Source organism: Choloepus didactylus, chromosome 3 (genome assembly GCF_015220235.1).
Source record: "Choloepus didactylus isolate mChoDid1 chromosome 3, mChoDid1.pri, whole genome shotgun sequence".
NCBI classification, from domain to species: Eukaryota; Metazoa; Chordata; class Mammalia; order Pilosa; family Megalonychidae; genus Choloepus; species Choloepus didactylus.
Genome location: NC_051309.1, coordinates 154,925,657 through 154,935,876, shown reverse-complemented (window position 1 = coordinate 154,935,876; position 10,220 = coordinate 154,925,657).

Sequence of the window (10,220 nt, the reverse complement as noted above, 5' to 3'; positions counted from 1 at the left end):
AGGGAAGTCTTCCATTGTAGAAGCCTCTGTTTCATGAATGCCTCCAATGCTGTCAGAGCCCAGGGCTGTCTCATCCATATCCTGCTTCAGGGTGGGACTGTAAAGCCATGTGTCTGTCACCTTTACCCTCGGGGCCGTTATAGCCTCATGGACAGTTTTCCATGGAGTTTTACTTATTGAGATGTCTTCTGCAGTTGGGAATACCACTCTTGTACTCCCAGAAACCCAGACTAAAAGCAGCATGGGTTTGTCTCTATCCCCTATGCTGTTGGTTGTCCTGTTTGATGTGGGCAAAAATGCATTGTAGCAGAGGGTCAGTAGTTAACTTTTCCAGACTGGGTCTCTGAGCCCTAGACATGTGAGTCTGCAATGCCCCCTCATCCAACAGATGTATCAGCCAAGCTGCATGTCTCTCCCTTGACTTCTGCACATATCTATCTTTTAACTTCTGTATTTTGCTCTCAGAAAATGACCTCGTTTTAACAGTTTAGTTATCAGCAATGCCATCGGTAGTTGAGTTGAGTGACAACAGGTCTAACCTGGGGCCAGTAAACACCCCAGACTGGGTAGAGCTCTCTGCACATGGGCTTCAGAATCTCCTCTGGAGTCGTTTTGCAACCTGTGAGACACTGTGGGGTTGACAAGTAGTGGGGGAGTGCACAGGTGGCCAGGAGTCAGTGTATAGTTTCCCTACTCCACCTCCCTCATCTCGTCCTTTATCCATGGCACCAATTCATCCCTGTTAACAGGGAGACTGCTTACATTCCACTTGTCCCCATGTGGCCAGAGGGAGGCCAGTACCTCAGTCAACTCTGCAGCTCCTGGGGAGCCGGCACCACTTGGGATGAATGAACTTACAACATCTTAGCCTCTACCATGCCATGGCATGCTCTTTTGGCGATCCTGCTGACTACACCAAACTTTAGAGACCTAAAGAGAAGTCAACCCACTCCAATACAGGTGTCAAGATTGCCAGCAAAAGCACAACTCACACAGGCTCTCATGGAAAGATGTTTTACTCCCATAAAGAACAGACAGAGCAAGGTCAGCTTCATTAGTGGCTGTCTGTTCCCCATAGCCAGTAGGTCTCAATCCACGGCCAATGCACGGAGATATTCTACATGTGGCTCCCCTTTCTTGTGTTTGTGAGCTATAGTCTAGGGACCCCACTCCCTCTCCACCAGGGGTAGATACACCACTGGGGTATGAGTTGGATGTCATAAAACATGACCACCAGAACCAGAGTGTCTCTGTGAATATTTACATACACTCAGCACAATAGTGGAAGGAAGGTGCCTGCAGTTCCCTTACTTACTAGGTGGCTGTGTTTTATCCTGCCAGGCTGACATACTTGATCCTGAGCACTGGATGTACTTGTGGATCCCAGAGAAAGGTAGCAGGCTGCACTAAGGACTGTTCCCTACCACATAGTCCATTCCAGATGCATGGAAGAGAGCATCTTCAATAAATGCCTCAGGGCATTAGGACTTAACACTCCCTGGAATCCAGACTGGGAAGGCCTAAAGGAGCTATCCTTTCCACTCACTCCAATCTCATTAGACTTAATTAGAATATCCCATCCCTGATATCCAGAGACCATCTTAAAGAGATGTGGACTTCTTTTGATTTTACCCCCAATAAATATTTTTCTACCAATTAAAACTTATCAAAATAAACATCAAGAATATATTTGGAGAGAAAAGTGATTGGAAGAGTGTAATTCATTTATGAATATTTATTAAGAACCTACAAGGAGAACCACAAACAGGAAAAATTTGGTTCCTGTTGTCCTGGAAAAATGCTCCCAATGTCAAGTTGCCTATAAGAGGGTAAATTTACTCTGGGAGTTTGTTGGCCATTAAACAAATTCTATTAGCCATCCTAATAGTTTCCACAAACTTCATTTCCTTCTAGAATCAAAGAATATTCCACTATTCCACTGCCTCAATTTATAGCTAATAAGTAATCATCAAATTCATTCTTGTTATTGGATAGCATGGTCAACATTTATATCCGTTCTCTTTAAATTGTTTGTTTGAAGGTCTATGTGTTAGTTTCCCTGTTTCTAAAACAATGGATTGGCTTCAACAATAGGAATTTATTGGCTCATGATTTTGAGGCTATGGGAAGTCCAAAATCAAGGCATCATCAACGTGATGTTTTCTCCCAGAAGCCTGTGGCATTCTAGGACTGGCTGCCAGTGATCATTAGTCCTTGGCTTTTCTGTCACATGGCAATGCACATGGCAGCACCTTTTGGCTTCTCCCTTCTCTTTGGGTTCCAGTGAGATTCAACTTCTGCCACTCCCTTGATCCACCTCTCTCTCTATGAACTTCTCTGAAAGGCCTTCAATAAGATTAAGACTGACTCAGTTGGGCCATGCTTTAACTGAAGTAACTTCATCAAAATGTCCCATTTATGAGAGTTCATGCCCACAGGAGTGGACTAAGTCTAAGAACATATTTTTCTAGGGTACATAGCTCCATATCACCACAGTCCATCAACGACTTTTACTCTGTTGTACTTTTTTTTGTCTCTAGCTGCCAGTGACCAACCACACGTGCATATTAGGACCAGAAAAGTGTTACAATACTTCTGCAGATTTCTTCAACTACATCTGAGTCATCAAGAATTTGAGAATTTTTTCCACATGAGATAACACTGCTCACTGAAGGTGAGCCCCAGGCCCTGGAGAACATCAAAACAGATTGCAGAAATTGGGTAGATAAGCCAAATCCTCCCTTTTAAATCAGAAACCCTAAAATTGAACAATATTTCCAGCAACCGGAACCATTCTTTTTTTATTTTTCCTGGGTCAGCACCCAGAACCTCCTTCAGGAAGGAGAAGAGATGCACTCTGACAGATGTTTCAGAAGGGAGGCAGTCACCTTGTCTGGATGACATCCATCCAGTAATGGCTGTGGCTTTCAGGGAGAGCTCAGGAGCAATGTACACTTTCACAGATGTACTTGCTAGCTCAGTGGTCCCTGTGGAAAGGGTATTCATTTTATAGCTAATGTAAATTACAGGGCCCATCTTTGTGTTGCAAGGATTTGAAGTGACAGTCTATTAAAGGTGTTTGGGAGATAAACAAGATTAGGTATAGTGGGAGAATTAACAAGAATTATGCTTGACCGGTAACCTTGAGCCTAATACTTTCTAAGAATGGCACAATGGTCTTTCTTTTGCTACAGTTTTTGCATTGATCTATTCATATGAAATGCAACTTCAAGAACTGGAAAAGTAGATTAGTACCTTGGTTTTCCACGCTATTTGTTTACAATCATCTGCTCAAAGACTCGGTCAATGATGAGAATTTGATAGGTAAATTCTATTTTACCTCTAGAATGTAATTTCCATGTTAATCATGACCTTGCTACTTTGCTAATAAAACAAGTAGCCACCAAATTGTCCTGCCTTTGTAGCTTAATGACGAGAACATGAAATCATTCATTAGCAAGGGCGGTGAACTAAAACTTCAAGAAGAGGAAATAACTGTGGCATATTCCAAAGCATTTAAGTCCCCAGCTTCACCTGACACTTGAGAGTTGTAATGCAAGGCAACCTACATAATATTTGATTCTTGAAATCTGAGAAGGACAAAATGAGAAGATGAGTAACCAAGGTCATACACTGAACTAATGATTAATATAAGTAATGTAAACAATTACAATCAGCAAAACAGTATAGTTTTTGTTGAAGTGAGATAGGTGAAATCTAACAAATGGAATAGCTTGAAAATAAGTTGGGGAAAGGGGATAGGAGTTTGGGAGTATTGCTGTATTCACTGTATTTACTGTAAAAGGTGACATTTTACCAATACGACTGCTCCAAATAAGTGTTGGAGTAGGTGCGAGAGGGGAAGTGGTCAGGTTGGCTGAAAAAACAGCATCCCCTCAGGCAACCAGCTGCTAATCCAAAAAAGCACAGCAAATAGCCACTTTGTTTTAGAAGTTTGCAGGTGAAATTTGATGGTCAGGGAAGGCTAGAACTATAATTCTGCTTGAGACCAGGCAGTATAAAAAAAGTGGCAACTTTTCCAAGGGACTTCAGGATAGATATAATATTATACTTGTTTTCCACCTAAGGCTATCAGTTATATTTATTATAACTTCTAAGTGATCATCTCACTAGAATAAAAGCTGGCCAAAAAAGTGCCTCAGGGAGTGGGGTAGAGAAGAAAATTATTTAATACCTACTTGGAACAAAGAATTTATAATTGGTGTGCCAGTTTGGATGCATTATATCCCCCAAAAGGCCATTATCTTTGATGCACTCTTGTGGGGGCAGATGTATTGGTGTTGATTAGGTTGGAACCTTGAGATTGAATATATCCATGGAGATGTGACCCATCCAACTGTGAGTGACCCCTTTGATTAGGGTGTGACCTCTTGATTGTTTCCATGGAGGTGTGGCTCTACCCATTCAGCATGGATCATTACTGGATCACTGGAATACTTTAAAAAGTGCAATACAGGCCCAGACGCTGCTGCAGCCTAGAGAGGAACATCCTGGGAGAAAGCCATTTTGAATCCAGAACTTTGGAGCAGATGCCAGCCATGTGCCTTCCCAGCTAACAGAGGTTTTCCAGACACCATTGACCATCTTCCAGTGAAGGTAACTGATTGCTGATGTGTTACCCTGGACACTTTATGGCTTTAAGACTGTAACTGTATAATGAAACAAACCCCCTTTATAAAAGCCAATCCATTTCCTGGTATTTTGCAAATGACAGCATTAGCAAACTGAAACAGTCGGCATTTTGCATATTATCTAATTTAATTCACAGCAACCCCAGCAGTTAGATAAAATATTGCTGCCTTTTAGAGATAAGAAAATAAGTGGTTTAGCAGCTTGCCCTGGGTTAGATGCCTAAGACTGCCCATCTCAAGCCTCTATAAGTATATTCATTCAGTAATAACCGTGGGTTCCAGGAACAGCTCAGAGGCAAAAGTTCTCTGATGTTAAAATTCATGAGTTTTATACTCTTGTTGCTCAAAGTGTGAACAGTGGACTAGCAGCATCACATCTCCTTGGAATGACTGGGTCAGAATCTGTATCTTAACAAGATCCTGAGATGAATATTTAGTGTGTACAAGTTTTATAAGATAAAACACTGTGTGATACTTCGGCTTAATAGGGAGGATGAGATTCCTAGAAAAGTATTCTCAGGCCCCTTTTGTGATTCATGAATGCTCCAGAATCTGACAAAAACCATGGACCCTCTCCTGGAAAAAAGAAAACACAAAACACACTTATACACAAACTTAGACATACCTTCTGAGGGTTAGAGATGCTCTGAAACTCATGCACAGACCACCTAGTTATCTGTGGTCTCCACATTAAAACTGCCTTCAAGATGTGATTAAGATGACAAGGAGAAATCAAAAGCAGTGTAAAAAGTTTGTAAAGTGAAAAGTCATGTAAAAAAAAAAAAGTGAATTATTTCCCTTAGCATTACAATTATAAAAGTTATACCATAGAAATTGGCGGAATCTTTTCTTTAACTCACTTATATAAACACAATGGATTTTCCTAAAAATTTTCTTTTTCTCCATTTATTTCTCTTTTCAGCTGTTTCTTTCCAATGGAATTTATAAATTTTTTTTTTTTTTGAATTTCAGTCTCAATGTTAGGATCTTTCATATTTTTAAATACATTTTTCTCTAGGATGATGTTTGGGTAACTCATGGTTAGGAACTTTCAGATATAATTTCAGCTATGCTTTCAAGCTAGTTTTAAAGTTGAGCATTGCAGTTTTGTTTCATTATCTGCGAAGATTCTGGCAGAAAGAAAAATAGTAATTTTTTTATTTTGAATAAACTAAATTCTCAACTGTTTTTCACCATTTTGTATTCTAAAAGCATAAAGTCATCAAGTATTGTCTGCCTCTTTTGCCTTTTTCTCCCTTTCCTTGATCTTAAGAGAATGGTCCTTCTTTATTCTGGATAGGTTCACTGTCCTTCTGACAGGTTAACTTCCAAGTCATCTGTGCCGGTTTGAGTGTATTGTGTCCCCCAAATGCCATTATCTTTGTGTTCTTGTGTGGGGCAGAAGTTTTGGTGCTGGTTAGATTTGCTTGGAGTGTGCCCCACCCAGCTGTGAGCGATGATTTTGATGAGATGTTCCCATGGAGGTGTGGCCCCGCCCATTCAGGGTGGGCCTTGATCAGTGGAGCTATATAAATGAGCTGACTCAAACAGAGGGAACGGAGTGCAGCTGGGAGTGATGTTTTGAAGAGGAGCAAGCTTGCTAGAGAGGAATGTCCTGGGAGAAAGCCGTTTTGAGGCCGGAGCTTTGGAGCAGACGCCGGCTGCCTTCCCAGCTAGCAGAGGTTTTCCGGATGCCATTGGCCATCCTCCGGTGAAGGTACCCGATTGCTGAGGTGTTACCTTGGACGCTTTGTGGCCTTAAGACTGTAACTGTGTAGTGAAATAAACCCCCGTTTTATAAAAGCCTATCCATCTCTAGTGTTTTGCATTCTGCAGCATTAGCAAACTAGGACATCATCCAAAACTGATTTTGGATGAGTGGTGTTATCAAAATAGATTAAGGTATCCATCTATTGTCTTGTTTTCATTAAAAAGTCTTGGTCTTAAGACTTGGGAGTTCCTTGGTCTAGTCTTATTTGGTTTTTACTGGGACTTCTCTCTCCTCCATTGTTATATTTATTTTAATCTTGTTAATTTTGAATGTTGCTAATATTCCTTCTCTCTTCCTCTCTATCAGTGCCTATAAAAAATGTAGTTTCATGTTGGTCTGGGTTTCTCACTTAAATTTCTTTGAAATATTCAGAATAATTATGACCCAGTTGCTCCTTTCACTAAAATGCTAGAGATAACTATGAATTTCTCTAAATTCAAGCAGGACAAAAACTCAACATTTAATTGATTTATATCAATCTATATATAACAGTTTAAACTTTGGTCCTTTAGAAACAGTCTGATAAAATAATATTTTATAAAAACAATTGTTCAGTAAATTACATGTAAATTTTAATAAGTGAAACATCTGCAAAATACACAATTTAGACAACTACTAAATTATACCAGATGTAATATTTTTTCTCCATTTTTCTTTAGATATAGATCGAGCAATGAACAATTTTAAGAGAATAAATTTCAGTGTTGAAAATACTATTCAACATTCAGTAAACTATTTCATGAATGAACTAAAATTTGAGCTTACTCTTATACCTCATAGCTTGCTATTTTTTCACTACTTTAAACATAAAATCAAAATTTTCAGTGGCCACACAGAATGGCAAAATTGAAATAAATAAGATTCAGTTTCTTCATCTTCACAATCACTGTGCTATCATGTTCATTTCAATCTGTTTAAATGCAAAATATGCATGACCAGAGAGGTGAAAAAAAGAGCTGTGTGAAAAGACAGTGCAAAGAAGTCTGAACTCCTCAGAAATGATTCTCTACCAAATCCACTTGGTTTGAAGTTCAGCTGTGTAACTGAGGTCTCCAAATTAATTTCCATGTAGAATAGAATGTTTATTAAAGATAAGAAATAAATATGTGCTGATTTGAAGACTACATGTATGGGTATGTGTGTGTGTATTATTAGAACAACTGTAACTTGAGCAATTGTTTAGAACTTAGATCAAAAAAAAATTTTTGGTGTTTTTTTGTTCCAGGAGAAAGTATTTTATCACTGGCATTGTTTAGAATTGGTGGCACATAGCGATCATAAACGTAGACAGATTTTTGGTCAGTTTTTTATTGTTTTTAAATTCTCTAGAGACAATGTACCCCTTAAAGCCTGCACCTGGGCAGACGTCCCACCACCCAGTGCTTGCTTTACCACTGCTTGTAATTATTCACTCCTTTGAGCACATTTTATGTTTGTTGTTGGAAATAAAATAAAGATGACTATGCAATGAAATGAATCCTTCAGGACAAGGTGGCTCTGCTGAGAAACAGTGTGGTGTGGTGGGAGACCAGGCTCAGACAAACAGGGGATGTCTGAAGCCCCAGCCGACTCCTTGGAGCGTTATGAACTGATCCTGATGACAAGGGGCTATGCTTTGTTACCTTGTCTGGCTCAGAGTTTAGAAGGCCTCTCTGTGAGGGAAAAGGGTTCCTCTGCTTTGTGTACATACTCTCCCTTACCAAAGGAAAAATCCCTTCTACAATGGCCATATCATCTATCAAAAAGCCATTTGACTGAAAAGCAGGAAAGAGCAGAATTGTGGCCATTTAGATGAAGCCTGTCTGCCTGTTCACTTCCTGCTCCAGGGACAGCTGCTTTGTTGGGCTCCAGACCCTTAACCTGTGAAGCACTGAAGAGTTGGGGCCAAATGACCAGCAAAGACAATAACTATTTAAAAGAGCACTGCCTTACGTTTGCAATTTTGAATTGAGTGCCTTGTAGAAAGCCTGATTTTTCTTATGCTGCAGTGTGGATAATACATCTGTGGCTTTCACTCTTTAATAAACTGTGGGACACCAAGAGCTTACATTACACTGAAAAGAGTGGATTTATTTTCAGATGTGATGTTTAGAGCAATGCTATTAATAAATGCTGTGTATAACAGCTGCCTTTATTTATTCATAAATACAGCACAAACATCTTACTTGTCAAAAGGAGAGGATTTTCTTTTACTATAAAAAGATAATTAATTCAGGCTGGATAAAGTTAATGGCACATTTACATCTGGGCAAAGCAACAAAACACCAGAATAGATTGTGTGAAGAGAAAACAATCAAAATATGGAATAAAAATACATGCTTAAACTGTGTTTGGATGTTTTGAACAACAAATAATTTTCCACCCCAAGTAGTATGCTCATGCTTATTTGAAAGGAAATACAAAATGCAATAGGGCATAGAAAAAAACACAGCTGAGGGTGGAGAAAAAATTCAGGTGGCTGCTTTTTTTTTTTTTTAACACATTGGTGACATAAAATATTTCAGAGGCTCCGCATTTCTTCCTCTCTATACCTAAGGGGGATAGAAGCTATTACTAAATAACATAATCTAAATAAAAGTGCTCTGTGAACTTTAAAGAACCATGAAAGTATAAGTGAATTATTATTATTACTGTCAGTCTGTTGTGTCCTTAGAGGGCCAAATTCCTAGATATACTGGGGTCTTTTACTTCATTAAATGAACTCAGGAAACCGAAGTTGGCTGATGGTTGTGATCTTTAAAACCCCTGAAGAGATGGTTCTCATCATGGAGAACCATCACTCCACTGATATTCTAGTCTCACTTTCAGACTCGCAGCTAACGCTTACTCAGAAATGTTGCTTCTTTCTTATCGTTTCCTTGAGCGCAAAAGCTTTAGTCTCTTCTAAGCCAAGAAACACCTAACCCTGTGAACCTCAGATTACATGCAGCGTAATTGTGCCTTAAAGGCTTTCTCCACCCAGCGGCACCTACCTTTCCTCTTCCGTTTTCCCCTGTTTTGACTGTGACCTGCCATTCAGTCAGGAGCACACTGTCATCGTGACTTTATGCCTTCCTTATAATAAATATCCCCATTTTCCTTGATGAGAATGATTGGCCTTCCTTTATATCAAATGGTTCTCATTAGAAAGATGTATAGAAAGTTCTCTCAAGAAGCTTTCCCCATGCTAAGGTTTTTGACCATAGAATAATTCTGACTGTCCTCAGAACCCAATACTGGATTTACATGTTAATTGTCATGACTTTAGCCACTCAAATGATGCATAGTGAATATGCTTGTTGTTTTTGACAGACAGTGAATAAATACTTACTTGTGTGAGTTAATCTCCATTAGTGTAAGGAATTCTTTAAATGACTGCAATGTTATAAGGTCCATGTAAGACGATGCTATGATATAAGAAATAATTTTATTATCCTGTGATTTAGTGATAAAAAGATTTTTGACTTCAACTCTTCTCTTGTATTGATTTATACATGCAAGAATGTATAACTGTCAGAATAAGAGTCCCATCTTGGTGGGATACAAAGCAAAATCCTCACCAGAGTCTACAAAAGCATATGTGATCAAGTAGATGCTTATTTCACCAACTTCTTCTTTCAGCCCTTTCCCTCAATCTAGCCACATGGACCATCTATCTGCTCTGTGAACATGCCATGGTCCTTCCTAACTGAAGGTTTTTGCAGGCTGTTTCTCTGTTTGACTCTTCCCACTTCCCCCAAGATAATTTCTAATCATAATTCATAGCTGAGCTCAGATATCACTTTCTTAAAGAAGTTTTCTCTGATAACTTAAAATGA